The sequence below is a fragment of the Drosophila yakuba genome, chromosome 2R (genome assembly GCF_016746365.2).
Source record: "Drosophila yakuba strain Tai18E2 chromosome 2R, Prin_Dyak_Tai18E2_2.1, whole genome shotgun sequence".
Taxonomy (NCBI): Eukaryota; Metazoa; Arthropoda; class Insecta; order Diptera; family Drosophilidae; genus Drosophila; species Drosophila yakuba.
The window spans coordinates 23341408-23347407 of NC_052528.2; positions in this window are offsets into that span (position 1 = coordinate 23341408).

A 6000-nucleotide genomic window follows, 5' to 3' on the forward strand; every position below is an offset into this window, starting at 1 on the left:
AAAATGCTCTCAGCCGAAATATTAGGTTTAGGCCTAGAAATCGGAGGACGGCGAGGGCGAGGGCGAGGGCGAGGGAAAGGAGGCGCCCATTCTGGAAGAGCATCCGCAGCGAGAAATCTTGTTGTTTGCTGCTACTCCGACCAATTTCGGCTAAGACGACAGCCATAATGATAGGGGCCACTTTTGCCGCCGCCGCCGCCACGCACGCTATATGGCCAAGATCCCATGGCCGGCGGGGTGAGGGGGTGGGGCAGGGGCAGGGGTAGGGGCAGGGCCGACGAAACGGAAAGGGGCAACTTGTCAGACACTGTGCTTGTGTTCCATCTACGTTTCCGTTTCAATGTTTTCGAGACGCCATCATGACATTGTCAGAGGCAGCAAGATACCAAGACGACATCTCACGCAGCCTTAGAATGCCCAAAGTGCTGCATGGATGTGGCTATCGGTTTTTGAAAGGGTGTACCTGCTGGTACAGTGTTCCATTTCCGCACAAAAAGCGAGTTTTACTAATTTCTGTATATCCAGAATATATTAATACCCTACCAGCTACACCGAATATCGCCTTATGGCTTAAGGTCGAGGAAGGTGCTCGAAATACCCGTAAGTGGGCATGTGGAGAGAGGAGCTGGGAGCCAACGCCCTCGTCTGGCACAGAGCGGACAAAAGAGTCCCAATCTCATTCCTGTGCCAATGGGATTATCTATGAGCTGTGAAATCCTTTTAGGCGGAAACTATGGAACCCACACACAGGCACAGCGCACAACGACAAAGCCAGCACAATGCAACAAGTGTTGCGGCAGATTGAGCAACAAAAGGCTCATAATTATGGAAGCCACACAATGCGACACATTCGAGAGCGAGGATGAGGATAGTCGGTCCTTCGTTATGGTCTATGGTTGGTCTATAGTTGGTAGTAGGTCTGCTGGCCAGGCTAATGAGTGGCCGCAAACAAACCATAAATGCCGATTTCGTGCGGTCCAGCCTCGGCGGCAACTTCTTTTAATTCCACTTGACACTTGGCCAAGATCTAGGATCTAGGATCGCCGATCGCCCCATTCCCATCCACTCGCAGTGGAATTTATGTCCGACAATATTTGGGAAATTAAATCATTGCCGCGGACAGTTTTATAGTGCGGGCGTGACGGGACGGGAGAAGGGGATTGGGATGGGAAAGGGGAAGGGGATAGGGGCTGGCTATCTAACAGTGACCTCAGCCCCCGCTGAACCCACGAGCGGGAAAATTGGAAAAATGTCAATTATGCGCAATTTTGCTTAAGCAATTGGCATTTGTTGCTGCTTTGTTGCGTTGTTTGTTGTGATTGCACGCATACTTGGGCAAATAAATTGACAAATAGGATTTGCGTTTCTCCCCGATTTTTATTTTTTTTTGCATTTTTTTGTTTTTTGTATTCTGCTGGCTAGCTTGCTGTTTTGAATTAATAAATTGCCGCCAATTTGCCGCTAGCCTTGCCAGCGTGGAAAAGTCGACGGAAATCGAAAAGCAAAAATCTGGAAAATATCTGAAAACATTCAACTGCGTTGCTGCGTTGATATTCCTCCAGCCAGGGATACCACCTGAAATCGGAGTTATCATTTGATTGTGCTGCCAGTAATTAGCCTAATTGCTGCCGATTGCATACTGATTGATTACGCTCTGATCTTTGCTGTTGAGCTGGATCAATTCCCCATCCGATGGATCTGGACTCGAGCTCGTTTCGCTAGCAACTCGAACTACGGAAGCCTCCTGACTCATGGGAAATATTGGGTTGACCTTAGAACCTGTCGTTTGTTAGTTTGCAATGGCGTTACAATATAAAAACCTATTTGCATTTTTCGTTCGATCGTTCGCTCGATTGATACATTGATATTTAGGAAAATTGCTACCAGGAAATATAGATACGAGTTTTCTGCCCCCTGACCCTCTTCAGGCCTCCACTCGACTGCTACAGATTAAAGACCAATCGCATCCACTTGACCAGTCACTCCACTCCCAGCCATCCGTGTAACCCATTGATGAGTGACCTCGACCGGACCAAATCAGATCAAACCCCAATCCCCAATCCCCAAAGCCCAAACACCAAACCGGGCCAAAAACCTTTATCGCAAGCGGGCAATCGCAACGGAAGTTGCGTTCAATTTATGGGTGAAATTATCCAGTGGCCGGGAGATTCGGCCATAGACCACAGACCATCGGCCATCGGCTCGTGAAGATTTGCTGAGCTGTGGAAATAAATGGAGATGGGAGATAGCCGGCCGCGATCGTCATTGGTTGGCATCAGTGGCCCGGCTTGGACAATCGAATTAGAAGAGCAGGACTCATGAATGGGCCAGGCCAGACCCCGAAGTAAAGTGAAGTGAAGATCCAAGACGGGGGCATGAGATCAGCATGTTCCACAACCACTGAACCCATTTTCTCACCTGTTAAGGTTGTAAAGACTCGAAAACAACAATTTATCGCTGTCGAGATCGTCGCCTGCCGCTCCTCGAGAGGTGAAGCCTCTTCGATTGACTTCAACCCATGGGGAACTCCATCGCCATAGCCATCGCCATCTCCATCTCCATCTCATCTCCTCATCGGACTTCGATTGCATTTGGGTTTGGGCAGCGTCATACGATTTAATTGCTTCGATTGTGTCAGCAGTTTTAGCTGGTTGCTTGGTTGGTTGCTTGGTTGGTTGGTTGGTTGTGGCCAAGAGCGGACACATGTATCCATGTACACGTCTTCATTTGGCTGCGGAAGGGGGCGTTTTGTGCCAGCCAGCCAGCCAGCCAGCAAGCCAGCCTGCCTGCTCATGGGCGCTCAATAATTTGATGATCATAATCAATGCCCCTTGACTGACATTCGCTGCCGATGCCGATGCCGATGCCGCTTCCCGCCCAGCTTTGCTTTCTTTTCGGCACTTCCAAACTGAACTGAAGCAACAAAGGGCGCACAAACTTGTTGAAAGCCGTTTGATCCTTTTGACGAGGCCAGAAGGGGCGCTGCCCCATTGATCCTCCAGCGCAGATGATTTGCCCAAAAGTCAAGTGTTTGTGCAGGCGCTTGAAAGGGGCCGCCAGTTGTCCAGGATCAGGATAACAAGGCTGCGGAGCAGAGCGTGGGAGTGCCTGTCCAAAGATGCCCTGTCCAATCCAATCCAATCCAATCCAATCCAATTCGATCATCAATTTCTGGCGATGAGTAAGGAAGTCTGTGTTGTCTCCATTTTGGCGACGTTCTGTTTCTGTTTCTGTTTTTAGTTCTGTGATTTCTATTTCGAAGCTGCTTCTCCAACTTTAATGCCCGAATCGCATGCGTAGGTTTTCTATGACGATTAAAACCCTCATATGTCAACTCGGCCCATTCATCATCATCTGCCAGCCGGGTACGCAGACAGAGGTAGCAAACAGTCGCCAGACACTTGGCTGATGAGCTCAAATCTCATCAAGAAGTGTCTGGCTGGCGGTTCGCAAGCATATATCTCTGTCTTTCTTGATTTTGGGGAACCTACAGCACCTACTTCAGCCTAGCTCTCTGCCTGGCGTGATGACTTAATTCCCGACCCATCTAGCACTAAAAGAAACTTCGGATGGGTTTCATTTGCGCTCCGCACTAGCGACCTCTGTGTGGGAACCCCGTTTCTCTCAGTGCTGCCGCGCACCTTTAACCCAACCGGATCAGGTGCCTCTGCTTTTGGCTGCGATGGAGTCGAATCCGGAGCCGAAGCCGGAGCCAGTCGACCACTTGAGCGTCAGCGCAGTGACACACGCAAGTGCTTGGCCTGTCGCTGGAGCGCGATCATCCTCCCCGGAGAGGCCAGCGTAGCCGAGGAGCCGAGGAACCGAGGAACCCGGGAACCCTCGTCATGATGCAGCGCTTTTTGGGGGAATGAAGTTGCCAGCAGTCGGTGAAGCTGTGCCTGCTTAGGCGCTGCCGTTGACTGCGAGTATTTGCTGTAATCATTGTGGTAGCGCCTGTGCAGCGGATGATAAATCTATCTTTTATTAGCATTTCAAACACTCCGATGCGTTGCACGTGTTGCGCTGCCCTGAGTGAGTTGTTTTGTTTTGTTTTGGCCAGCCTAATCCCAATTAAAACCTCATTTTTCATCGATCCGATGGGGATTCAAGGGAAATCGTTAATGAGCGCATATACTCGTAGTATTAGTCCCAGTCCGCTCCAGTCCGGAATTAAGAAGATCAAGACCCAGGGCACGAGAGCACGAGTCCCCGGTTCGGGGGGCAGGCGGATTGCGTTTCCTGGGTGTCGTATATAAATCGCGTGCTGCACTGGAGGTCTTCAAAACGCTTACGAGTTGCTGCCCCGGGGCTCGGGGCACCGTCACAGCCCAGGTCCAAGTCAAGCCAAGCCTCATCACCAGCATCCGATGCGGACTCTGATGCGGACTGGGACTGTCCCTGCCCCCCATTCATTTGGCCTGGGTGTTGACCAGTCTCAGACTGCGCCCGGGGTCATCTGGCAGCTCCTGTCCTCCCTCCAGAGAGAAAAAGCGAGACAGAGAGATAGCGAGAGAGAGGGAGAAGGTAGATCGACCTGGGCTAATGATTGCCAGGGCAGCCAGCTTTTCGTACATTTCAGCTGGCCAAGTTGCGAGGTGGCGGTACGAGTATTTGGCCAAAACAAGATTGATTTCCTGAAATCGAAACCTTGAGACGAGCTGCAAAGCCAGAGACACGCAAGGGGCCCAGATCGCAGTGATAATGATGTCGAGAGCCAGTTTTTCTCGCTCTTTTTACCAACTCCGATTGGGGTTGTAGCCATATCATGGTCCGAGTTCCGAGGTCCGAGGTTCGCGTCCCCTTCAGCGAAATGCAAAAACAAATTGTTTGTGGGTCAGCCTGGCGCGGGGCAGGGCCTAACAAGAGCAGGAGGATGCGGATGCGGATAGGGATGGGGATGGGGATGAGGTGGTGATGAGGATGAAGATGAGCGGGCCATGGGGCGTTCCGTTGTTTCAAGGAATTCAAGGGAAACAGAAACAGAAAAAGGATGGGGATGAGGATGAGGAGCCTGCCCGGAGGCGGGGAACGACCTCGTCTGGGGCTGCTTCGCTGTCTCTGGACTCCAGCTCCATCTTATTCTTCAGTAGACAACACACGGAAGCCTAATGCTGGCCATGTGATTTGTGATTTGCGATTTGTGCTTTTGGGCCTCGATCTGTTTCCCTGGAAAACGCGCCATTTCTGGCCTAAGTTCTGGCAATGACAAAGAGCTGGCCGCTGACTGGAGCGGCAGGAGCCACATGCGGCATGCAACAGCAGCAGCAACAGCAGCAGCAACAGCAACAGCAGCATGCTAATTTATGAAGTAGCAACTTGCAGCGACATGGATGCAGTAATTATAGCTTGGCAACTTGTTGCCAGCCTGGCCCAACTGCATGAATGGAAGAAAGCCATTCCAGTTTGCTGTTTTCCCTGCTAAACAGAAGCTGTTCTACTGCAGCAGCAGCAGTGTCGGCGTCAGGTGAACGCGGACTTGGACGTGGGGTCGGGGGATGGGGATGTTGTTGTGGATGTTGTACGTGAACGCGCCCACTCGGTTACCCGCACCAAACAGCTAAGACAAAAGTAGGGATACAGCTATGCAGTGCCGAAGTTCTTCTACCCTTGCCAAATCAAACAAAAACCACACCCTGCCAGATTGAAAAATCAGAAGAAAAACCCTAAATGATAACAAGCATATTTAAGTAAATAGGTTGTATTTTATTACCTTGCAAGATCTATAATATTTCGCAAGCTGCTCATAGAAAGCATATACCCCTGTTTCAGGGTATCAAAATAACTGGCTCAAAAAAGCTAAGAAAAAGGTCCTACCCCGTGGCGTTTTGGCTTTTGATGGGTTGGCTCTGCTGACTGCTCGGCAGCGGCAATGGCAACAGCAACATGCGGCATGCGGCATGCAGCAACAGCAACAGCAACGGCAACATGGGGCAGCAGCAACATAGTTTACACACCTACCGAGGCCGCAGTCGAAGTAGAAGTTGGGGGCTGGGCTCCGTC